General features: G+C 41.0%; 1 pseudogene across 1 annotated transcript in view; it reads left to right on the top strand.

The window, feature by feature from the left end:
* LOC309402564 (chloride channel protein C-like) overlaps positions 1–25522 on the top strand; it is a 93055-nt pseudogene that overhangs the window by 51273 nt on the left and 16260 nt on the right. Inside the window, exon 14 of the transcript in view lies at positions 13216–13395. The product of the transcript in view is annotated as a chloride channel protein C-like (transcript). The remainder of the gene's footprint in view (positions 1–13215; positions 13396–25522) is intronic.

Here is a 25522-nt window from a genome sequence, read left to right as displayed (position 1 = left end):
TATTTGGGATCCAAGGTCCTGGTTTGGCCTGTTATAAAATTTGGGGTAATTAGCAAACTTTTTAGATGAGGCTTTGGATTTTGAAAATCACCAGACTTTGGTGGGGAAGGGGAGTGGTTTTGGTTTGGGCCTAGACTAGCAACTACCTTAAGATTCCTTACCCATCTTGCTGACACAAGTGTTCATTCAAAGACAACTTACCAAGATGCACGTGGCGCATTGCCTCTTTGAGAAGCCAGTGTGTTTCATGGCTGCTTGGTGCTTTCATCCTGAGACGCATCATTAGGGGGTGGACTTGGCAATGTTTTCGCATCAGAGGGCATCCAGCCCATCTTTTGTAGAGTGTTTGCGGTGGAAGCTGGATCCTGTTCTGGCTGCACAAAGGAAAAAGGGAGCTGCTGTAACAAGGCCATGCTTTGTCTGGGGAGAAGCCTGGCTGCTACAGAAGGGATGGAGGGAAGGTGTTGAGATGTGGGTGAGATTTATTAAAATTACATTTGGGCTTTAAGTTGCCTCTATGTCAGGCTCAAGCAAACATGGCAAAGAATCATTTTTAGTGCCTTTTTTTGCCTATTCTCCTGTGCTGGGTTTTCAGTTTAGTGTGATCCCATTACCTGAGAAGCAATTGTATGGAGCCATAAACAACCTGTCAAAAAAACTATGTCAGAGCCCTTCATGTGCGTGGAAGAATAGCAGCACAGCCTTGCTTTGTTTATAACGTGGGGTTGGTGGTGCCCATGTGGGATGGATGAAAGGACTTATTGTTCCCTTCTGCCCCTGCACCAGCTGATGCAGACCTCTTGGGAAAGTCCAGCCTGTCTCCCTTTGCAGTCCTTTTAAACCTGGGAAGAGGCTGATACTAGCTCGCTTCACTGTGTTCGGACCTTCAGACTGTTCTTTGGCTCCAGAACTGCTCCTAAAAAAAGGTGAAGACTTGATGCTTATGAATCTGTGTCAAGAAGGCTGTCTTAATCCGAACATGAATGGAAGGTGACCTTCCAGCTGGGCAGAGTTACTGTATACTGCTGTGTATTAACCTGAATATTGATGTTACTGATGTGTTTTTTGGTCTATGACAGGTGGTGATGAACAAGGCGACTTAGTTTTGTAGTTTTCAGGAGGTCTGTTTGTCTCTCTTTACAGGATTTTGGGGAAAAACAAGACTCGGTGGCAATGAGTGATCTACAAAAATGACCTAACAGGCCTTTTCAGCCTTAATCTTCAGAGAGCAGGCACTGTTTTCTCAGATTTTTTTAATGATAAATTTCATCTCAAATTTCAAATTTAGTATGAAGTGATTTCAGTGTCCAAATTTGAATAATGTCTCTTAGGAAAAAAGTCACATGCAAACAGTGTAATCGTATTAATATGAATACTCAAATGAGATAGGAAGAGGAAGGCTATGTGGAGGGAAGGAGGAGACTGAGGAGGAGTGGCTGCTCTGTTTTTGGGTCTGCCCCATTTTGCTTATGTTGCTTTGGTCAAATCAATTTATTTTTCAATCGTCTCAGTTAAAGAAAGGAAAATAGTGCCTATATACCTCACATGGCTTTCAGTGTTTGTTGACTTTGCCAAGTATTTTCAAGTTCTTAAACAAAAGGCCTTTCATAAAGGCAAAATTTCTTGTGAAGTTGAGAAGATGATTTTTGACCTACTATAATTTTGTCTGTTTAATGAAGCTACTACCTAAAGGTACTACATGAATCAAAATGATTTTATTTATTTAGATTGGTAAAACCATATAATAATTCTGGTTGCGTTACTGTTTATTTTTAGAGCCGAGTCTGAACAACTAAAACAAATTACTCTTCCCATGCTACAGTGAATACCAGCAGATATAACCCTTCCTCCAACCTAAAATAAACCTTTCCCAGCCTTAGCTGTTCCCTTTCCTAAGATGTCCAGTAAGAGAGCTGGAGCCGGCACTGTGCCCTCAAGGTTAGGAGCTGCAGGCTTTCACAGAGCAGTGGATGAGGAGGGTCTTGGCCAAGAGGAGGGCTCATGGAGACCTAGCCAGCAGCAGCTTTGCTAGAAAGGGCTAGAGGCTGAGTAACAGTTCACTGCTGACCTACTGCACTTGGAAGTGTATTGGTAGTTACTGCAGTCCTCGTAACCGCATACATACAATAGAAGCATGAATACAGAAAAATAATGGCAAGGATAGTGAAGATGAGCCAACAAGCTGTCTGACTGAAATCCTTGGAGGAGCTTGTAAATACTTTAATGTTTACACAGGGCCTGTATATTTGCACAATTATCTTTACATGAGCCTGAAACATTTTACACTGGAATGTTTTCAGGCTTTAAGAAATTATATTTCCTGATATGTTTGAAAACTGCAGGATCAGCTTCTCTATCACCTTTTTTTTCACGAACAATTAAAGCTGGACCCCTCCCCATGCCAAATATGCAAAATGTAACTGGCACATCCTACCAAGATTATATATCGATTGTGATCATTGTGTGCTAAGAAGAAAAGGTTTTGAATTTACAAGTAAATGTTGTACTCTAAATTCTCAGATAGATGCAGCCACATGAGCTGCTTTTATTATAATTCAGAAGCAGTGAGAAAAATGGCTTTCCTGTAGCAAGATTTTTAAGAGAAACAAACTTGTAAGAAGTTTGAAAGACTTTGGTTTGGTGCAGTTGGTCAAAACCTTAGGGAAAAAGTTTGGAGGCATGAACAGGCAGATCATCGTGGGAGTTGGACTAGATGACCTTTAAAGGTCCCTTCTAACACAAACTATTCTATGATTCTATGATCAACTATAGTGAGTTTTGAAGCAGCTATTCTGTTCCTCTGGCTTCTGTCACGAGGCACTTCTCTTACCTGTCCAAAGCAAGGTCCCTGTTAAAGTGTGAATGGGACTGTCACGGGGTTGGCAAACCTGCTGCAAGTATTGGGCATGCTGTGACAATGGATGGGAACTTAATATAAGGTTTTGGTTCTTGCTACAAAGTCCGTTGTGAATTAGCTGTAAGGTCCACAGTGTAATACAGATCCCTTCAGATCATGGAGAAGTCTTACCACAGACATCTTAGTTGCTGCTGCAGCCTGCCTGATGTTGAAGGAGGGATGACAAATCTAATCCGACTTTTGGTGTGTTTCCCATTTCTGGGGAGTCCCATGAAACTGAAAGAAGTGACTTCTGCACACTTTCTGCAGGAGGAAAGGCGCTGAAGCAGCATCTGGAACTAATCACCTGTGTTTCACAGCTCACTGGTGGGCAGTGAACGAGCCGCTTCGGCTCCTACAGACCCTTGCGTAAAACATGCACACAGCGACTTTCAGCTGCAGGAAACTTGGAACGGCTTCTGCTGGCCCCGTGAGGAGGAGAATGACTCCCTTTTGGCTCACCTGGGAGGACAGGCTGCCTGCTGCCTGTACAGGTACCACCACAGCCTTCAGATGTGGTAGCATGCAGGTGGAGTGTGCACACACACGCACAGAGAAATCCCATCCAGGCATTGGATGGGATATTCCACTAATTGGTTAAGTCTGCTCTGGTGTCTGGCCACCATTTGGCAGATACCGACAGTTTCCACTTAAAGTCAGCCATCCTCACCGGAAAGCCAGCTGTGCCGGCAGAGCGGCCGATCTCATGAAGATGTCACTGAACAGCCATTTGAAGTCATTCAAGAAATGGTGGGTCTGACTCGAAGTGGACTGAAATCCCCCGGGGGGTCTTTGCTGGATATGGGAATACAGACATCTATTTATGTAAGAGTTACACCTCAGTGTTGCTGAGTTACACGTGAGGATATCATCTTCATTCTGTTGCTGGGGACCGCTTCCAAGTTCACCTTAAGCTGAAAGGGATTCTTTTTGCTGTTCGCATATATGTCACTTTTTCTGTTTCTGTGAGTGTTGCTACACCCTCATAAATATTAGTAGCTTGTCATAGCGGTTGCCATGATGGAAAGAGTTATTTATTTACAAAGAGGAAACAGATGGCACAAAATACTTTAATGAATTTCAGCATGTTTGAGAAATGAAATACCCTTTATAGAAGTAATATCAGTTTTGCGAAGCTGTTAAAGGCTATTTCACACAATCACAAGGGAGGCTTGTTCTTCAGTACACTGAGTGTACACAGAGCCACAGCAGAAGTAAGGCAAAAAAAAGGTACAGTATGGAGTAGTTTTATGAAAAGCCATAAAGACATGAGTATAGTTTTATTAGCTGCTGCCATTCAATACGTGGAGTTGTGACAGGAGGTGAGTGGGAGAAGAAAGTGACAGAAGATGGAAAAAGCCTGAGGAAGCTGAGTCCTGGTGTTGAGGGTAAGCAAGGAGAGAGAGAAAGCAAGTCAGACACACAAAATCTGTTCCCAGAATTTTGGGTGCCTATATTGACCATGTTTCATTATACACACTGTCAGGTGCAGAGAGTTCACCACTCATTTTCTGGAAGAGCAGATAACTAATGCCAGCATTCATGATCTTATTTTTAACTGGGATGTTAAGTACACGCATATTCCCCACTGGTAGTGGTGGGTCCTTGCCATAAAGTCATATCCTAGGAAAAAATGTGTCCTGCACGTGAATGGTACTTAAGAGAGCAGGGGAATTAGTTAAAGAAACATTTAAAAAAAATTATAAATGTATGTAGGAAGTTGTAGCTTACAGTATTTTTATGAAAAATTAATTATGGTTCCCAGTGTGCTTGTGGTGTAAGAAATGGTCTGTCTTTGTTTTGGAAAGGGGAATGCTGAAGTTTGAGGGATTAAATACCTTTCCCAAGGAAGCTGATTGTAGAGCTGTGAGAAGTGCCTTTGCTTGAAATCCTGGTTATAAGTGTCAAAAACTTCTGTTTACTAGACTGGGAACAGGGTATAAGCTGTATCTCCAGATACCCAATGTTATGTTTTAATAATGTGACTACACTTTTCCAGTAGAATGTGCCTAAATCTCAGAGGGAATGAGCAATTTGAAATATTTTCATATTTTTCCCCATCCATATTATTTTAGTTTACTCATTTTGTAATCTGTTAGACCCAAATCTCTGTACCTCATTTTGACTAAAAGGTCGTCTAATAATCTGTGTCTGATTATTAAAACATATATTGCTGTCACCGTCATTCCCAAACATTTTAAAGACAGCATTTCTAATACACTAGTTGGTGCTTTCTTGGACCAGGCAGGGTGGAAAAGCTAAGGTGGCTGGTACAGTACATGAGGGTGGAGGCCCTGAATGAAGCTTTTATAAAAACTGTCTCATAGGAGCTTTCCTCTCTTCTTTCCAGTTTGGATTAGGTTTTTTGGCACATATTTGCAAGAAACTCATCATGTCATTGCATTCGAACTGCGAGACCCAGCTTAGTATTCTGCGAATTTCCTTTGGAAATCTACCCAGAGAACATGCATTTCCCTGTTTGTTTGGTTATAAGCAAGATCACAAGGTATTTATTTTAGTGCTCAATTTACTTGCTTCTCTCACTTTATTCGTATGGAAGTTTGTTTGAAACATTTCTTTGAATTTAAATCGCTTGTATTGGTGTCATTTTGAGAAATGACTTTCTTTGCCTCTGGTTGGTTATAATGCCAAGGGCAGATGGATTTAACACAAGCTTAACACTTTTTTTGGAAAAGATTCCTACAGGCTCAGATAATAATTTGGAAAATACAAGGATAGCTGAATCATTCCCACTATGAATACAGCAATAATTAGTATGTCTACCAGGGTTAACCCATTAGACATCAAGATAGCTAATCCGCCTTTGGATCTTTCTCTTTGTGTACATTCATATGTGTTCTCTCTCGAGCTGGCTAGGCGTTGTGGGGATCCTCCTTTCCTGACCATTCAGCTGAGCAACGTTGGCAGGCGAGTGTTTGCTCCCACCCCCCCTGAGAGCCTGGGTGCTGCTGCTCCCCAATGTCTTGGAGATCCCAGGCGAGGGTTCAGATTCCCCATGGCTGAGCTGAGAATCCATTTCGGATCTCCCACATTTCCACCAAATATAGTCTTCTACAGGACATGTCTGTTGGACGCCACTCTTCAATGGCCATGGTGCAGTGCCCTGTGTTGGACTTGCAAGTGCGGTTGATATATGTGTAAAGGCTGAGAGCAGGTGCATGCCAGACAGCTGCTTGTTTGGACTGAGACTTTTCCATACATACGACAAATCACGTGGGGAAATGCACAGTTCTGAATAGAACCACCAAGTGAGTTTAGATGCCTTCAGGTTTGGGTGGAAGTAGTGAGCAGGCACTGTCAATAGCTCTGAATATTAAGACGCCTGTACTCCCCTTAATACTGAGATGGCTGAAGTAGGCTGCTAGTTACAATTTGTAAGTTTGTTTTTGGACTTGCACGGTGAAAATTAAGTTGAGAACTACGACCTTTATGTTTTTACCTATGGTTCTGCATGTGGTACACTGAGGTTGTAGTTTTTAATCTGCTGTTTGAGTAATTCCAGTGTGTGGATCCACTCACATGATCCTTTACCTGTTTATCCTAAGGTCTCATGCACAACCTAATTAATTTTTTTTAAAGCTAAATGCCCTTGTATAAACAGCTACATCTATGGAAAGTGGGTAGGAGCTGCTATTTTTTCTAACTTGGTAGTGTTTCATACTGATAATGCTGGTGGGAAAAACTTCATAAGGCATAAAGGAACAGAGAAGCAAGACCTTGGCAGAAAACCCCCAAACATTCAGCATGTTACCCCCCCTGCCCCAAATCCATCTCTTTTCCAAAACACAAAGGCTTTCTTATCTGTTTCCTTTGTTTCTTTTTTGTTCTGCAATTTTTCAAGCATTAGAGAGAGACAGTTTCCCAGCAGATTATGAGACCGTGTGGAAATGCATTTGTCTTTTGCGTACAGTAGTTGCTAAACATATATAACTTTCAAATCCTCTCTGGGAAATAAGTGACAGAGACATTCAGCTAAGCCAAACAACACATTTTACAGTAAGTGCTGTACTATCAAAAGGTCTTTAGACTGAATAGCGAACTGTCCCCTCATTTAGGGATAGTGAGGGAGCCAGGACCATGAGATGCTGGGAAGCTTGTCGTCTTGCAGGCAATATAAATATTTGTAGATATACTGAACGGAGACTGAACTCTGCCAAACTTTTGGCTCCTGATTTAACTAGAAGAATTTCTCACTCAGTTTAGTGTTCGACTAAAATAGAGACAGCAAAGAGTCATAGGCCTTGTCTGCCGTGCAAAGTTCCACTGCAAAATGATTATAAATAGATCTAATTAAATGAAAGCACATCACTAGCGTGCATGCACTTACATCAATGCACACAGTGATTTTATTGGTCTAATTTAACTTTAAATCAGTTTAAATGTCTTTATTTCAGGGGTTAGCACTGAGTGGAGCGAATAAATTTTAAAATTAATTTAATTTAAGTGGTGTCCTTTTCCAGTGTGAGGAGGTTTTATAGAGCTTTTTGTTTCCATTTATTGATCTCAGTGGTATTCTGTGAGCATACTTAAAGAACCATTTTTTTTCTACAGAATTCATTTGCAAAACTACTGAATTCAGTCATCTGCACATGATTAAAATTTCTGTAGTACACATATACTATTCTATTATATAGTGAGATCAATATTGGCATGTAACTTTTGGATAAGCTTTTCCATAGTTGGCTTTTACCAAACGTCTTGTTGAAAAGAAAATTGGTGGGCCTGTGACAAGTATGTAGAAACCTTTTTTTAATAACTTTTTAAGAAAAAAAAAAAATTGGATTTAAATGTAAGCAGTTTCCTGCAATGTTGTGAATTTATTCACAATAGGGTTTCTTTAAAGAAAAGTGGAAAAAAAAGACACTAAAGATAGAGTGAAAGCAAGCTAATATAAATAAACTGTATTAATAATGTAGTAGCAGCTACAGGGCTTCATGACAGTGTGACTGGTTCTGTACTAGAATGAAAATTATTAAATAAATCTGTTCAGTTTTTCTGGCCAAATGAAGTGTATTTTTTTTTTAAAAAGAATGCCCCCATCTCAGAAAATGCATAAATATTAGATACTAGAACTGAACAGCTCTAATACTTAGAGATGTTTATAACACAGGTAAGTAATTTTAATGACCTCCAACCTGATAAAGTTCCCTTAAGCTAACCGGCTCGCCCTCTCACTTGTTCAGAATCCTGACTATGCTCAGACTAAAAATCACCATAAGCATTAAGCAAACCCCAAAACAACCTCCTGAGAACTATTTACATAAGATGTGGTGGCCAGTCAGTGCAATAAAACAATGGTTTACAAGAAGCCCAAATAAAGCCTAGAGCTGTCTTGAGCAGGATGGCCTGTGGCGAGTCAATGGATAAACATTCTTGGTGCAGGAAGAGGGGGACAGGAGCGACAGCTAAAAAAGCCCCCAAAAAAGTCTCTGAGTAAATCCAAGTGAGCAGCACTGCTTGTGTTCTCATGTGCCTTGCTCCTTGGAGGGTGTTTGAGTTAGGATTATGCTTCTCTCCCACTGCCCTTTAAGTCCTTTTAATAATTTGAAACTTGCATAAAATATAGAGTAAAGCCCATTTGAAGAAAAGTTCTCTTGTGCTGTGTGTTGTGTAAGGAAACCTCCATGTTGTGATTAGATCTGTTATGGTTAGATCCTTAACAATTTATTTCAGTGGGAAAACTTCCACTGGATTTAATAGCAACAGGGCCTGAACTACATTTCCATGAATCATTTCAAGACAGTTTACCATTCAGGGATATTGGCTTCTTACCAAATGACTGTCTTATTTAGGTCATAAGGCAGATTGTCTTCATTCCATGTTATATCCAGTCTCATGGATGTGCTCTTGAAATGAACCTGAAACTTGGGTATCATAACTTCGGTGAAATAGCCTTATACTGTAACGTGTTATGCTACTACAGTGAATTACATTTTGGAAGAAAATGTTGTCACATGTCCTATAAAAGAAAAATTTACACTAGATCTATTTTAGTAGCGTGGCTACAGCTCTGTGTCTCTCCTTGAGGTAAACCTAATCATCTAAGAAAGATCTACTTGATAAAATCCAAATGGAAGTACCTCTCAATATTCCATATAAAAAGACGTTTTCAAAATGGTAAATGAAATGTCCTTGCTTGAAATTGCATTGTGAAACCAGGGGCTTTGTTGCATAAACACAAGCATGCCACAGCCATGGCACTCATCAGCTAACCAAAGCATCCTTGGGAAGCATTTGGGCAGGCTTGTAGTTGTGCAGGAGAAGGGACTCACCAATGGTGGGGACCCTGCCCACAGGGAGTGATGCTTGGGCATGGTGTACGTTTGCTGCCTAACTGGCCCACGGACAGCAGTACTACCTGGAGGGCTGTGAGCACAGCCTGAGCAGCTGGCATGACTGTTGGTGGGCTAGCGTGCATGTAGATGCCTGGGATGGTTTTTAGGCTCCTGTTTACTGCTTGTACTCTCCTTCTGGCTCTTCTGTGAGTTTCCTTTGCCATCTTTGGATCTTGGCTGATCCTGGTAAAGATGTGTTAAGCACCCGTTTATCAAGAGCCTGAACCCCCAGCTACACAGAAGGAGGGGCCCAAGAGACCATGCTTCGTTGTGGGTGGCAAATGAGGACTGCCATGATGGGGAAGGCTGGAGACCTGTGAATCCTGGCAGTAAGAAAATGGTTCCTTCTCCACTTTCAGGTCTGCAGCTGTAGAATAGGTTTAGTGCTTTGGAAGCAAATGGAGCAGGACACACCTGTAGTGACAGCAGCCATCGGTAAGACTCAATGCCTTGTTTGCTTCACTGCCTACCAACAAGGACTTCCAGGTCTCTGAATTCAGTGTAAGGATTCAAGAACTACCAGCAGTAGCTAAGGACTGAGTGAGGGATTACTTATGCAGACTTGAGCCATAGAAGTCTATGAGACCAAATAGGCCTGCATCTAAGGGTGCTGAGAGCGCTGGCTGATGTCTTTGCAAGGCTGCTGTCTTTCATGTTTGAAAAGTTGTGGAGATTGGGGGAGATGCCCAATGATGGCAGAATGGCAAGTATTGTGCCTGTGTTCAAAAAAGACCAAAAGTTCAGCCTAGAAAACTATGGGTCAGTCAAGCCTCACTTCAGTCTGTGGGAAAATCATGAAGGACTCTCTTGGAACAGATTTCTGGGCACATGAAGGAGAAGGTGGTTGTCAGGAGCAGTCAGCATGAATTGACCGAAGGTAAATGATGCCTGACTGATCTGATTGCCTTCTATGCAGAAATAAGTGGGTTTGTGGAGGAGGGGAGGGCAGTGGATGTCATTTACCTTGACCTTAGCAAGGCTTTTGACGCTGTCTTGCATTATGTTCTTGTATCCAAGATGTTACAGTTCAGAGGCTGAACAACTGGATGGTAAAATAACTGGTTGGGTGATTGGCCTTAGAGTGTGGTGGTTAATGGATCATACACTGTCTGGAGGACTAAAAAGAGGAGCAGTGCAGGGTCTATCCCTGGACCTGGCCTGTTTAACATTTTCCATAAACGAAATAGAGGAGACAACAAAGTGCACTTTTAACAGAATTGCAGATATTGGCAAACTGTTATGGTCAGCGCTGGACCACTTGCACTGTGAGGCTGCAGGACTGGGGCTTGATCAGCCTGGAGATGAGGAGGCTTTGGAGGCACCTAACCCTGCCCCCATAACTATTTGAGATCATTGAGAAGATGTAGCCATGTTTTTCAATGGTGCATGGTGGAAGGACAAGAAACAACAGGCACAAATTGAAACAAGAGATGTTCATACTGGATATGAGGAAATACCCTTTTCACCATGAGGACAGTGGGGTAGTGGCACAGGCTGCCCAGGGTGGTTGAACAGCCTCCATCCTTGGAGGTTTTTAAGACCTGACTGGAGAAAGGCCAAGCACATGGTTTGAGCTTGTGGCTGAGTCTACCTTCAGCAGGAGGCCGGATTACAGAACTGCTGAGGTCCCTTCTGACTTGAATGATTTTTGATTCTTATGATCCTATAGATACAACTCCAGTTTGGCTTGGTGTTTTTCTGAGAAGCAATATATTGGTAAAGGCTTTCTTTAGCTAATTATTTAAAGATGCATTGGCCTTGTAACAGTCTTTCATAAAACAATTCTTTGCCTGCTTTTCTCCTCCACCCCCAAAGCAAAGTTATTCTTTACAGCAACAAACAGAAAACTAATTGAAAGAAATGTCACTGACAAAGAACAGTGAATTAGTGCCAGACCTTAGTGTGTTCTTACACCTGAAAAAGCTGACTGATGGTAATGCAGGGTCTATAGTTACTGTAGACAATACAGACACTTTATAATCCCAGACAAAGCCAAGATCACAGACTGTATAACAAGCTGTCCCTCACTTTTATACAGATGACTGATTTGACAAAACATAAGGATGTTTCATGGACTTCTGCAAGAATTTGGAACATTTGCATTCTGTGCAACTGAGCAAAACTGTAAAGTTGTGAAGATGGAAAACCTATGTACTGCTAGAAATACACCTTAGAAACTACTGGAATGTAACAGTATTCACATTGCTTTTATTTAAAATTGTTCAGGGTTTGCACATATTTCATATAATTCAGGAAGTAGCTGTTATCATTAATCATGTTTTCCCATTGTGTCCACTGTGCTAGGTACAGTACTTTTAACAGTAATACAGTGTAGAGTATTTCTAGACAAAGCTTAAGGCAGGCAAATGCAGATTTTTATCTGGTTTATGGAGATGGAGAAGAGGCAGAGGATGAACAGGAATCTGATAATTTATGAAAAATAAAATTCCTCTGGTAGCGTGTTTTACCCAACAAAGAGCCACAACTGCACAGTTCTGAGAGCAGCTCATCCTGTGCGGCATCTGTGGTTCCCACTGAGTTCCATCACTTCTACTGCATCAACTGGTAGCAGTTAGTGGGATTAAGAATGAAGAAATTAATCTCTTTGGGATTTTTAGGTTTTGTTTTCACTAGTTGATACTAAAGTCTGCACCCAGTCTTTTTGATTTGCAAGGTAAACTACTGCTCATTTTAACTCAGAAGCAAAATGCGGTTCAGAGAGGTTTATTTTTCCATAAATTGGTGTTCCGGTCCCTTGAAATGTGGATCTGTAATAAGATGGTGTTCCAAATTTTCATTGCCTGCAGTCTGTTTCGTATAACTGGGGATGGGTATGACGTGATTTGATGCATATAAGGCTATTCTTTTTTCAGGATTAATTTAAATCCATTCCAGTTTAGAAGAAGAAGAAACTTGTTTCACAGCTGTGTAGGTGCCGTGTATGCACTGCGTTGTCATCTTACTTCAGTTACTCATAGGCAGATGGTCACATCACAAACCATCAGAGTAACTGGCTTGAAAAAAAAAAAACCTCATGTCTCTCAGGAGGGAGGACAATAATTAACAGCATATGGAAAGAGTTGCTTTTACCACAGGGATGAAAGGTACATTGGTAAAACAGGATGTGGGCAAATTTATGCTCCAGTTGTCTCTGTCTGTGGTTTGTGTCAGCCTGTGTCTGAACAGGAGATTCTGGCTTATGGTGTGTCCAGATGATAGTCAGAATAATTAATGTATTTCTTTTTTGAAAATAGAAAATATAAAACAAGCTTAAAACTAGAGCAGTTCATTGACTTTTGAGTTGGCAGAATTTGGCCTACTGTAATTCCATAGAAATAACTCTCGAATTTTGCAGAAAGTACCTTTATTTTTCATTTCACCCCACTGTCAGAAATAGTGGGTACACACATTTTTCAATTTTGTATGTTCGTATTTCTTGAAACTTTGCCGAGAACCTAAAAAGTGTTAGAAAATAGTGGAAAACGAGCATATGACTTCTAAACTATCTTTGAAAGAGCTATCTTTCTAGCTGCTACTGCTGCAAAAAAACCCTATTGCAATGATAAGCATAAGCCCGAATTTCTCCAAAGTGCTTAACTTTAAACTATTTGATATCAGTCAGGATTCCAGAGGATTTCAGCTCAGATTAAAAAAATCTTTCTTAAACATGAAAAGTCATGCAAATTGATAAATGAGTCTTATGATATCCTGTCTAGGATGACCATATCGTGCATATGGTTGAATTTATCATGTCTCTCACACAAAGAAAGGCAATGCTTGATAAGCAGTTTTATTGGGTAATTACATTTTTTTTTACATTTGCAAATGAAGCAGATTGATTTCCATCTTGAACTAATTTACTAACACATTATAAACTCGTCAAACGCTAACTTTTGTTAGTACAGTACGCCTCATTTCCTGTTTACTAAATAATCCTTTGGCTATCTGCTTTGTGTCTTTCAGGTTGAACCTGGAATTGTTCTCTGCCAGGGATGTCATGGAGCCTGGTGTCAGAGTCCTTCACGTGAAGGAAAATATTGCCTCCTTGGCTTGGCTTCTTGCAAGTACAAGCCATGGGGGATTCCCAGCGGTTTGCAGGCCCAAGCCAGACCACGCGGAGGTGTTCCAGGGAACTATTAAAAAGTAGAAATGCTATCAAATTGATGTCATGGCGTATTTCTGGCCATTTATCAGATCTTTTTTCTTTAGGCATCTGTTTGTGAAGATTATTTGGGTTGGATATGAAATATGTTCCTTTTTTTAGCAAGAACAGCAGGTGTCCTTTAAAGAAAGGACCTAGGTCCTTTCTAGTGCAAGGTTATCTATTGCATCGGGGATTTATTGAAACAGCACCAATGAAACAATCTTAAGAGAACTGTATAAAAAGATGGAAAATTGCCCTTCATAGCCTTAAAGGTTCAGTGAAATGGTAATTTAAAAGGATTTGAATCTGGTTACTCATGAAATGTCCCATGCCAATTCAAAGCTGGCCCGCTCTCTCTTCACAATTTTTTCATTTTATTAGTGTATGCTTTTACAGGAAATGATTTAACATAAATCATATCACAGACAAGATAAGCAACAAAGTCACTGGAAGTAACATGCTAGGGTAAACAATTATTAGACTAAAGGAATCCTTGCCATACGGGGAACTCTCAAAAGGCATATAAAATCTCCTGATAAATGAAGTATTTATAGTACTGTATTTTATACAACTGCAAGAGTAAATTCATCCTTTCAGGAAAGTATCTTAAGACTGTCCTTTGAATCGTGGGTCATGAGTGGGAGAGGCAGTGACTTAATTTCCACCTTGAGTTTCTTAGAGGAAAGGAGAAGATGCGTATGCAACTCCTACTGCACAGGAGTTCACACGGCAAAGCTCTGTGAATTATGCTTCCAATAACTGTAATACAAACACGTGGCCAGTTTTGTATTGTAATGTCATCATCTTTTGTAATTTGCATGGTGTCTTTTGTCCTGAATCCCCGTAATATTCTTAGATCTTTTCTTGTAGAGAATTTTTTTTTATCCACTTCTGGTTTAATGCCTTAACTGCGTGGCAGTTGGGAGCTATCTGTGAGCAAACAAGGATAAAAGTATTTTCTTCTGTTGATCTGGGTAGGGAAAAATGTTATCCGTGCATCATCACTGGAAATTTGGTTAGGACTTGTCTTCTTGTCTGCTTTATAACAAACTTTCAAGGATGAACTGCTGGCAGCTGGATCACATGCACTTACCTCATAGCAGTGTGGTCAGCTGTCCTTTTGGAGCACGATGATGGGAAGGGAGTGAATATTTAATAAAAATTGTGAACTTGCTTCATTGACAAATGAAAGAGTTTGTATGAACCTTTTAGGAAGAGAAATATCTGCTTGGAATGAGACTTGTACTGTGGAAACCGTTTGGGTCGCAGTGGCCTGCAGGCGTAATGACATCAATAAGTGCAGTATCATATACTTGTATATGATATGTATCCTTGTTCCCTCATGGTGATTCTATCACAAACATTATTAGTGAGAAATGTGCTCAGGCACTAAAACCTAAGTTTCTGAGTGATATTCTGTAGTGTGCACCAATCTGAAGATACTATGTACCATAAACTAGTGTGCTTTTAGTTCTCAGCTGTCCAAGGCAATAAAACTAGAAAGCGCACTAAGTACTGATACAGTCAAAGTTCCTTTTAAATTCAGTTTATAGACTCATCATTTGCTTATTAATTCACCAAATCACCTTGCAGTGAGCACCCCAGGCTGCTGAGGAGTATGCTGAGTTTATGCAAATACGCTTTGTAATGCAGAGCAAAGTGGTGTCGGAGGCAAGCAAAAAGGGGGGATGGAAGGCTGATCATTAGCACCTCCCAAAGAGACATGCCTTTAGGGAAAAGCTGATGCTACCTGACAATTCTGGTAGGCTTGTGGTTTGCTTAATCCCCAGAGCTCTTTCATGATACATTCTGTGAGAGCCTTAAAAGGGATGAAAGAAAAAGTTTGTTTCCCTGTCACTTCCAGCATAAATGAGCTGCTGTTAGACTGTTTTGAGTAAAACCAAGATAATGTTTTAAATGGTTGACGAAGAAGCAGCACATGGCTTTTTTGGCTCGTTGGTTGCTCACTCCAGTGAAATCCATACAGAGAGGTTGTCTGGGAGTGAGGACTGCATTCCAGGGTGCTCTGATGACACCCATTCTTGCCCCAGTGGTACCCAGTAGCCTGAGTACTTGCGTGATGAGTTCTGTGTGTCTTGTCCCCAGCAGGGACTATGGGTGACTTTGCTGTTCTGTTGTTCTCACCAACACCAGGAAGGGAATGCTCTGGAGCCATGCTCTGAGAGAAGCCTCCAAAAATGTGATGTGTCATGGAATTAGTGCATTCATAAGCAGTTAGGATTCAGGTTTTCCATCTCACTCATAAAATTACAGCTCTTGCAGCATGTAACTGTTAAGACCAAGATGAGAACTCCCAAATAACTATCGATAGAACGAGAGGAAATGGCCTCAAGTTGCTCCAGGGGAGGTTTAGACTTGATATTGGGAAAAATTTCTTTACTGAGGGCGTGGTTAAACATTGGAACATTTAACCACAGGAAGGTGGTGGAGTCACCATCACTGGAATTATTCAAAAAAATTGTAGACATGGCACTTCAAGACATGGTTTAGGGGGCACGGTGGTGTTGGGTTGATGGTTGGACTTGATGATCTTAAAGGTCTTTTCCAACCTTAATGATTCTGTGATTCTGTGTGAGAAGTGCTGTGAACTCCTTAAAGGAGAACGGTGCTGCTCAGCCTCTTACCCTGTGAGTTCCAATACAATCCTTACGTGGAGGTGACATGGCCACAGGCAGAAAAACAATGTTGTTTTTCCACCTTATACATCAACAATGTTAAAGTGGAGGAAATGTAGCTTGCCTGGCATGTTTCAAAAAAGGTGGATTGTGGAAGATGCAAGAATAATTGCCATGATGTTTTTCTTGAGAGTTGCCTTGGGCATTATTATTGGTTCTCAATTATTTTTCTTTTTTTGGTTCAAAAATGTTGTTACTCTGTTAAAAAAAAGGGGACAACAAACTAAGAAAGGGAAAGAAGCAAACTATCTGCTAAGCTTGCGTGAGGGCAGCAGCAGCTCATAATTTTTTTAATACTGTTACCATTTTATATGTGTTACTGTACCGTTTCTTTTCATGAAATAAACATGGATGAAACACTGTAAAGTTGGAACAAATGTAAAAGTTACTCAGTACCTGCCCACACTTGGAAACTGTAGTGTTGAGTGTTTCTGTACAAGGACAAAATGTTTTTATGTTTTGTAATACGTATGAACGATTCTGACCCTTTGAAGAGAAAAGGTCAGGGTCAGTTCTTACAAAAGCAAGGACTGTGACCAAGCAATGTTGGCTGGGACTTGCGTGGGCTGAGAATTGCACCTCAGTGCTGGCCTGTAGCAAACACCCAGATATTCCAATTTTATTTAAAAAATCCAAACAAACCCCCAGAAATATTCTAGACTTGCTTAGTGGGGGCAGATTTTTCTCTTGCTCTTTGTGATCTGGATGGTTACCCACTGGGGATCAAGATGAGATCACCAAACATGTTTTTACATGGGTGACCTAAATCTGAAGCTGTTCTCTTCCCTGGCTGAGTAAGCAGTAGAGACTAAAACCAAGAGCAACTACTGAAGAAAACTCCTTGGCTTTAAAATTGTTAAAGAGGAAGCAAACTGTAGCTGAGAAGCAAGTTTCCAAAACAAAGATCTCCTTAGAGTAATACTTTTGATACTTTGCCATAGGCAGAGCTCTGTGCAGGCCTGGGAAACCGTTGCAGAATTCAGTTTGAAGTACTGGTGAACTTGATGCATGGAATTGATGGGGATGATTGACTTACTGTGTGCAACGCAGAGGGTTGAGAGACTGGCTTTCCCCCTTCATTTCTCCCATAGTAATGATGATACTTGCACATCAAAATAAAACAAGCTATTCTTTCTCAGTGCAGCAGAAATGCCTGCCCCGTCTCCCCCCAGCAACTGCAGAGCTGGGCTCTTGTGAATGTGTTAGCCCAGAGTCTGCTGAGAGCTATAAATGTCATGCCCTAAATGTCATGCCCTCCTGGTGAGGGAGGCAACTGTACCCCAGGTGGAATTCATTCTTCGGAGAGACCTGAGGATAGCACCACTGCCTGCCTTCCCACGATGTTTCTGCCAGAGACACTGCGTGGGGCTGTAAATACATATTGAGGAGTTATTGGGAGGTCCCCTGGCTCTCTCTTGCCTTGGCTGCTCTAGTCTGTGGCTCCAGATCCTCCTCCAGTGGGAAAAGATAGAGTTATGCTTCTGCCTAATTTCTGTGAGACCAAAACTGAAAAAAAGAGCTATTTTTTCACTTCCACATATGTTGCAAGGTACTGGTATAGGGCCATTGTGGGGCAATGAAGTGGTTCTTTGACATAATGAAGAGATTAGACACATCATCACTTGCGTTTTGCTGCTCCATCTTCTTTGCCAGAGGTTAGTTTATAATGTAAACCACAGTAAAAACGGAAGACATGGAGAATTTGAGGAGGAAAGCTGTAGGTAACCAATTTTTTTTCCCTGGCTGTGGACGTGGCTGGGATATAACATGGAGGGTGATGATACCTCATGGTTATCAGCAACAACTTTGCTGCCATGCTGCGCATCCTCCCATGCACGATCACTTCTCTCCACATTGCATGCATGACACTCGTACTCTCTGATTTCTGCCACCAAAATGGATGATAATCTGCTCTCTACCCAGGTGCATTTTAATGAGATGCTGTTTATCCCTTATTATGAGTAGTTTTCCTGCATATTTGTGACTGACGAATACCATGTTCCTTCCAGGGACTGTTCTGATGTCGGTAGGTTTCCTTACCTTTGCTTCACTGTTGCCAAGGAAAATGAAGGAGCAGGTTTCTGTACTGCAGTTAAATCCTCCTAGTATTCACTGAAGAAAAGCAGGTGGATGCTGGTGTCCTGTTACGCCAGGATCTGTCCCCTCCATTTCCTTTGAGGAGAAGTGGTGCAGAGAGGCAAAGGCTGGAGTGCTGCCTGTCAATCTTAGTTTCTGCCTTGAATACAGCTATGATACAATTTTCCTGGCGAAACTACTGGGATGACGAATACCACTGAGTAGCCTGTTTGAGAATTTTACCATAACAAATAAGCCATTTTGTTCGTGCCCAAACCTCTCAGATCTGTACGGTACTCAGCTCTCCTGTTGTAAGGCTGAAGGCTGGATTCCCTGTTTTTGCCTTTGCACTCTTACCTACACAGCTGTTAGCCATTACTCTGCATTTTGTTTGTCTATCTTGTAGCCGAAGGAAATTTTTTTTTTTTGCTTGATTTAATTTGATTGGGAGAAAGTAATTATGCAGAAACCACAATATCTCTGACTGTAAGCAGACTGTGCAGAATGTATCTGTCTAAGCAGAAATGGGTAAAACTTGGTTTTCTGCTACTTCTGTACAGGATGTGACATTTTTGGCATTGTGCCTACATTTCTGTGTGTATTTTTTCACCTAGGAAACCCCATCTCTACCCACCCATCAAGTTTACTGAAACTTCAGCATTTGTGGTTGATGGAAATCGTTACTTTTGGACCAAAAAGAAATTTCAATAAAAATATTGTAGGTAAAGTTGTCAAAAATCCTTGTAGTTTACCCTGTTCATTTTGTTTGGACTGTTTTATTACACGTTTATGATATGCTGTATGGGAATGTATTGACTATGTAATTGCCTTACTCAAACTAAGTTTGTTTGATACACGTGAAGTGTTTAGAGTGCGTAATTCCCGTTTTTGGAACAAAGTTGTAAATTTAAGATCCTTTCAAAATTAGAACTTAGTTCTCTAAATCACAAGAGAAATAAATATATTTAAAAGCTGTGGTCTTCCTGTAGTTGAGCAGTTACAAAAGCATGGACTTTCAGAAATGCCTAGTTACTACCAGCGACTGAAAGCATGGCTTCCCATCTGAAGATATTTCAAAAGGTCTAATGTTCTGGAAAACAGATTTTATTTCAAAATCCATCTTAAAATAAAGCCTAATTACTTCTGAAGATGGTCTTGTGAAAGTGAGTTAGAGCTCGCTCCTCTGTGTAATCACACAAATAGCTCTTCAGTTGCGTGAAATTTCCTTAAAAATGTCCAGCTGGCCCGAGCCAAGCTGCACGGGGCCCACGGAGCGCAGCATCGCCGCCGCGACGCTCCTGGCGAACCCGGCGGGGCTCCATGGCTCCCACAGAGCTGGATGCTGAAACTAACTTCAGCGAGGCCGGGAACGCCGGCAAGAAGGCGGAAGGTTACATCTTTCTACTTCAGAAACTCAGGGAATATTAAACATCCGCTTGATCAGCAGCAAGCTCTAATTCTCGCTCAAAGGATGTCACGTCTAATGGAGCTGAGCTGCCAGAGAGCTGCACCTGAGAGGGGGATTTCTGCCTCAGGTTAGTCCCCGGTCCAGGGTCAGAAGAACTACCAGTGGAGGGAGCCAAACTACATTTCTATTTGCAATATCTCTTTCGCTGCTCTTCTTGCTGCCCTGCACTTTCTGCTTCCTCCGTGGTAGGAGGAAGCCAGGTACGGAGCAGTGTGTGCTCATAAACCTCCTACTTGATGGTCCCGCTTTAATTTCCCTGCTTATAAACTGGTATGGGAAGGGCAATACTCTGCTTTCCACAATCAGACGACATGGTAGAGCAGCTGTTCCCAGTAACAATAATGACACTATTGCTGAGACAAACATTTTCACGATGATGCATGGGAACACTAAATCCAAACCACATTGTTTAGCTAATGCATGCTTTCAATCCGCTAAAGGGGAATGTCACATAACTGAAAGTAAATTGGAGAGATCAGAGTTTAGAAAATATGACAAAGTTGAAAACTTAAAGCTGTATTACACAGTAACATCCTTTAGCAGAGAAATCATTGATCCAAAGTGGTGTGTCTGTGTATTTTATGGCAGTTTATTAGGTATGACTCGCCTCTGGTCAGTACAGTGAACAGAAACCGTTGTGAGTCAGGAATGCTTTCTGCCAAGCGCTTCAGTAAAACTGAGTATAGCACATTGATATGTGCTGTGGGAAAGGAGATCTAGCATTGCAACATACCATAGATATGTCAGGCTGTAAGTATGGTTTCTGGTATTTTTCTTTAATCTGCCCTCCCAGTTGGGTCTAATGAAACACTACTCTCAAGGCGCGTGCATGCGCATGTGTGCAGAGGGTCGACACACACTTGTTTAATAAGGCAATACCTTTATTTTTCTTAGCGTGAGGAGACGTACTTGCCTTCAACAAGCAATGCGGTGCAACAACGTGGGGACAAACAGAAAGTCAAAGACAAATTGAGACCCCAAACATTTAATTCATAAATTAATTACTGAGCTTAGAGATATCTACCCTAATATTGCGACAGCCTTGCTGCTGGCACTCCTGAAGTAACTGATATAGATTTGAAAGCTTCTTGGAGAGCCTTTTCCTCCTGGCACTGTTGTGGAGAGGTTGCTAAGTTTAGATCACAGGAATGCAAAGTTACTCAATCAAACACAGAAGTCTGCAAAGTTCATGCAATAAATGGAGATAAAAAACGAGGTTTTGTTTCTTAATAGAGGATCGTGACAGCTTTCCCTCTCTCCTTGCTTCTTCCCTGTGGCTTTTCTGTAAGTGCTGGGCAATAGTTATTCTACCAGATCTGATCGAAGCTAGAAACACCATTGGCGGTGGTTTGAAGGCTGCATCTAAACTCAGCCAGAAAAGAAGAAAAAAAAGGGAAGAGGAGCACGTTAGGAACTTGAAAACTATTTTTAGGTGTGCAGACTATGGAGCTGATGGCAATATCAAAGTGCTTTTGTGATTATTTGGTTTTCATGTGAGAGGGTAGAGTCTGTCAGCACATTGTTTGTTTTTACTGTCCGGACTCCTGCTTGTGAAAAGCTGATCCAGTTAATTTCAATGATACACTATACAGTAATCTTGCCTATTAAAATAAATGGAATCCAGAACTTTCAACAAAAGCCCTTGACGTTATGATCCTCCCATGTATTGTCAGGGTCCTGGGGCACTGCAGCTCATGAATAACACAGATGGAGGAAGGTTTATGGAGTCTGTGGCAGTGGTTTTATTTTGTATCCAAAGTGAGAAACTTTTCTTCCAAAGAACAACATTATATGATACTTTTAAAATTAGTAGGCCTGTTTGGCCATACAAATAATTGTGCAGGTGTCGCAGGACTTTGTGACGGAGCCCTTTGGAGGGAAAACTGGAGTGCTCCAGAGGCTGTGTGCTAACTCAAAACGCCAAATTAAAAACGTATGCAGCCTCACTGCAGCATGTGGGTGGCTTTTAGGCAAGTGCAGAGCGTTGTTAAATGTCGAAATCAAATATAGGCATGGGGAAAACTGGTGTGTGAATGGAAAGACTGATCACATACTTGTCCTGTCGTTTAAATGTGTGGTAGGTTCCTCTGAAATTGAAAATCTGCCTGGTAACAAGCCAGCTTGTAGGGAAATACAAATCTGATTCTAGCCTTCCTGTAGGTTTGAAATACTAAGTTCACATTTAGAATTTATTTACAGCTGCCTTTGCATTTTAATGTTGAGGCTGTGGACTTACTGTCTGCTCATTCATCCTGATGATGGTGCCTGCAAAACCAGACAGCTGGCAACTGAAGTAATGAATATTAACCTCAAAAACCAGCTCTGAAGTAGAAGTAGTCCCTGTTTTATAGTTCTGAAGACTGAGGTACAGAGGTTAAATATTTATTCAGCATCCTTTGAAATGCTGTGGCATAGACAGGATTTGATCTTTGCTCTGGGAAACCTCAGTCCAGTACTTGATAATGACCTTTTTATCATCCTGTAGGTAAAATGCCAGAAATTCATGCAAAGCTCCTTCTTGGTTTGTATAATGAAGTATTAAGTAAACAGTAACGATTTACGCTGCCTAACCTGAAACAACCCTGTAACGTTGAGATTTTTGCTATGGAAGATGAAGATTTGGTGGATTTTAAAACAGTTCCCGGTACATGATGATGTAGTGCTTATCTACTGTCTTGCTCACCATATGCAGAATACCCTTTTTTACCAGTTAAAAAAAGGCACAATGCTCTTTGAAGTCAGGGAAAATCCATTTAGTGTACTAGCAGCTATCTTACCAAGAACATAAAGTAACAACTATTCTTAAATACAGTTTGCATTTTACAGTCCATGTAAAAAGCTTCTCTCGTGTCCTTTTGCAAGAGTTGCATGTTTATGCTGGAGCTTCTGCTGAGAGCAGAGCAGTGATCAAATCCTGCAAAATCCTCTAAGCACTCCTTTCACTTTGACTGCTGTGAAAGTTGAAGGTGCAAGACACTAAGTCTTAGCTGGAGCAAGTTTTCAAAACCTTGTTGATATTGTAAAATAATTTACCCCAGCCAGGTATCAGGATGAGGAAGGACCATGAAGAGCTTTAGGGTGCCATATTTTGTTATTTTAGTGTGAAATTTATTGTTACTTGTTACTGTTCTTCGTCACCATTTTTTAAAACTTACTGACTGACTAAATAAAAATCTAGTAATTAATAAAAAGCCCTGATGCAGTAGATTTTCAATACATGGAAGGGACATTGGTTTTATTCTCGTCAGAATATGTTAATCACTGGTCTTCACTGGGTTGGATATCGGCCAAAACATCAGATATAATCAGCTCAAGAATAAAAATAATGCAGGTACCTTTGGTGGGTTAATGCAGGACAAATAAGCTTAAGGCTTTCTGAAGCAAGCTAAAAATGATCCTTCAGGTTCTCTAATCCTCCCTCCTCCCCCCAGCCTGCTGTGTAGCTGTTTTATTCATTCAGTTTAGGAGAGTTCTGCCCTAAATGCTTTTGCCAGTGACATCACCTTTTAATCTTCCTTCTGTTCATTTGCAGCTACTTTGGATCCGCAGTTCCTTTTATGTCACTCCCCCAATACTTGGAATTTGTAGTTTCCTCAGATAATTGGCCATCTTGACAAGAAGAGTGACACAATCAGCTGTCAGATACTTTTCATTCCTGACTTCCATGCCAAATCTGACATGTGGATATTGGGATAATAATGTGTTATCTTAATTAGGTGTATCTTCATGGTGCATGTTTTATAACAGATAGAGCATAAGAAACTACTGCAATGCCTTGCCAGGGTATCTTTGAAATGAGATTCCCTACTTAAGGGTTTTCTTCCTACTTAAATAAATAAAGAGTAAACGAACAATTGCAGAGTCCAAGTCTGAATCCTAGCACTTCCTGTTAAACCTCACAAAATAGTGCAAGAAACATGTTTGGTCTGCTTTTTAAGGCTTGATGATGTGATAGGAAGGATGTTGTATGTAACATCAAAGAGTGGTGTTGTTATACCTCTGAAGCATGACTTCTGGAAGTCCAAGTGAAATAATGTATGTTCATTTTTCTCTTGAATATAGCAGTTTTTAATAGGCTTGGATTCTTATCAGAAATGTTCCAACAATTTCCTTCATTGTGTTTGCGTGTGCTTTTTTTTTGACTAGCCAAATTTCTCTCACACTTCCCAAAGCCCTGCTAAGTGACTCCCTGCTGGGTTTAGTTAAGAGTGATGCTGAGCAAATTGCAAGCTGCCAAAACTGGCCAGCAAACCACTGGTGATGAGCAAATGTTTCTGCTCTTTCAGCTCATGGTGGATGTTGCTGTTTTTTTAATTCCAGCCCATGATGTTCAAATAGAAAATGGTGAGGTCTGGGCTATGGACAGGCCTGAACAGTGCTTTGGACCTGCATACAGGTCTCTGCATACAGAGTCTGGCAAAGGATCGGGGTGGATCATAACTTTCACACTTGATGTCTATATATACATGTTAGGATTAAAGTCTTGAGAGTATTCCTGGCCCAGTGATCATCCTTGGAATCAACTTCTTGGAGTTGTACGTGATGATCTCAGAGCAGAATTTAGTTCTGTGTATTTATATCTCACTTACAATGATTACAGACCTGTTTGTGAAAGACCATAAAATGTGAACCTTTAGAGAGCCCTACAGAACAAAGTGAGCAACGCACTATAGGTAATTCATGGGGCATGACTGGATTAATTACTTCTCTATGTCCTCCTCTGTAATGAATATATTATGAGCATATTGAGTTTTCCTCCCTTTCTTCCTGCAAATGTAGCCTGAGGGGAATAGATCTTGCCTGTTGTGGCATGCCTATGCTGTTCCTTTTAGTGTGTTCTCATGATTGTCCTCAGACCCACGTGCATTAGTTGTCTATGCAACATGTCCATATGCTGGCATGCACATGGTAAGAGGCTTAGGGCAAGCCAGTGACTTTCCCAAGAGGGAAGATGTGAGCCCAGGGCAAAGTATTTCCTCAGTGGAGTTTTCTCAGCAGTTAGTTCTGCTGCAGTGTTGCACTCTCCTTTCGTAATCTGAAAGAGATTTTATGAAAACCAAAGCCGGTCGGAGAGACTGAGACTTAAACTGAGACAAATAACGTTTCAATAGTTGTTAAGGATACAGAATTCCTTGTTTGTCCTGTGAATGGGATGTGTTTTAAAGGTGGGAGCAGGTGGCAGACTCCTAGTATTCCTGGCTGTACCACTGATTTTCTTTGGAACTGATGTTTTTCCACAAGTTATATTCACACACGAGTCTTCACCTATGTCCCAGCCACATGCATACTTATTTATAAATCCCACTGAGAACCTTAAATGAGAGACCAAAGCCATGTCTGCATGAACAAAATGTAGATTTCAAGTCTGGATCTACAGAGTGAAACAGATGACTGTTTCAGGAGAAAAGAGGCTGCTCCACAACGCTAACCAACTCATGGGAGGCAGAGGTGATAGGATAGTTTCCTTCAGAAGTGCGTTCCAGATCTGAACTAAAATGGGGACGTAGACGCTCCCAAAGTATCTTAAATTGGAGAAAAGGTGGGCTATATAAAAGACCCAAAACATGTGAAACTGCAGTAATACATCGGAAACTAGTTTAATGTTACCTCTTCATGTGTGAGAGCTCAATGGTATTTTATAATGTTTACTATTTTTTTTGCACTCTTTACAGTTTTGATCCAGCTTCATCAAATGCAGGACGAAGAAGTATAGAACAGTGAAGGGGACACTGCTTGGAAAAAAAAGAATGGCAAATAGCAGCCAGTGGGAATGGCGGGGACCTGGTTGTACAGATCCTTGTTTATTCAGCGTGACTCTAACAGGAGAAACATGCCGTATATAGCCACTAATGTGCTTGTTATAAAGGAGAGTGTGGAGAAAGGGCT

Source organism: Phaethon aethereus (assembly GCF_964289735.1).
Source record: "Phaethon aethereus genome assembly, chromosome: 2".
Lineage (NCBI taxonomy): Eukaryota > Metazoa > Chordata > Aves > Phaethontiformes > Phaethontidae > Phaethon > Phaethon aethereus.
This window is presented reverse-complemented; position numbering and strand designations above follow the sequence as displayed.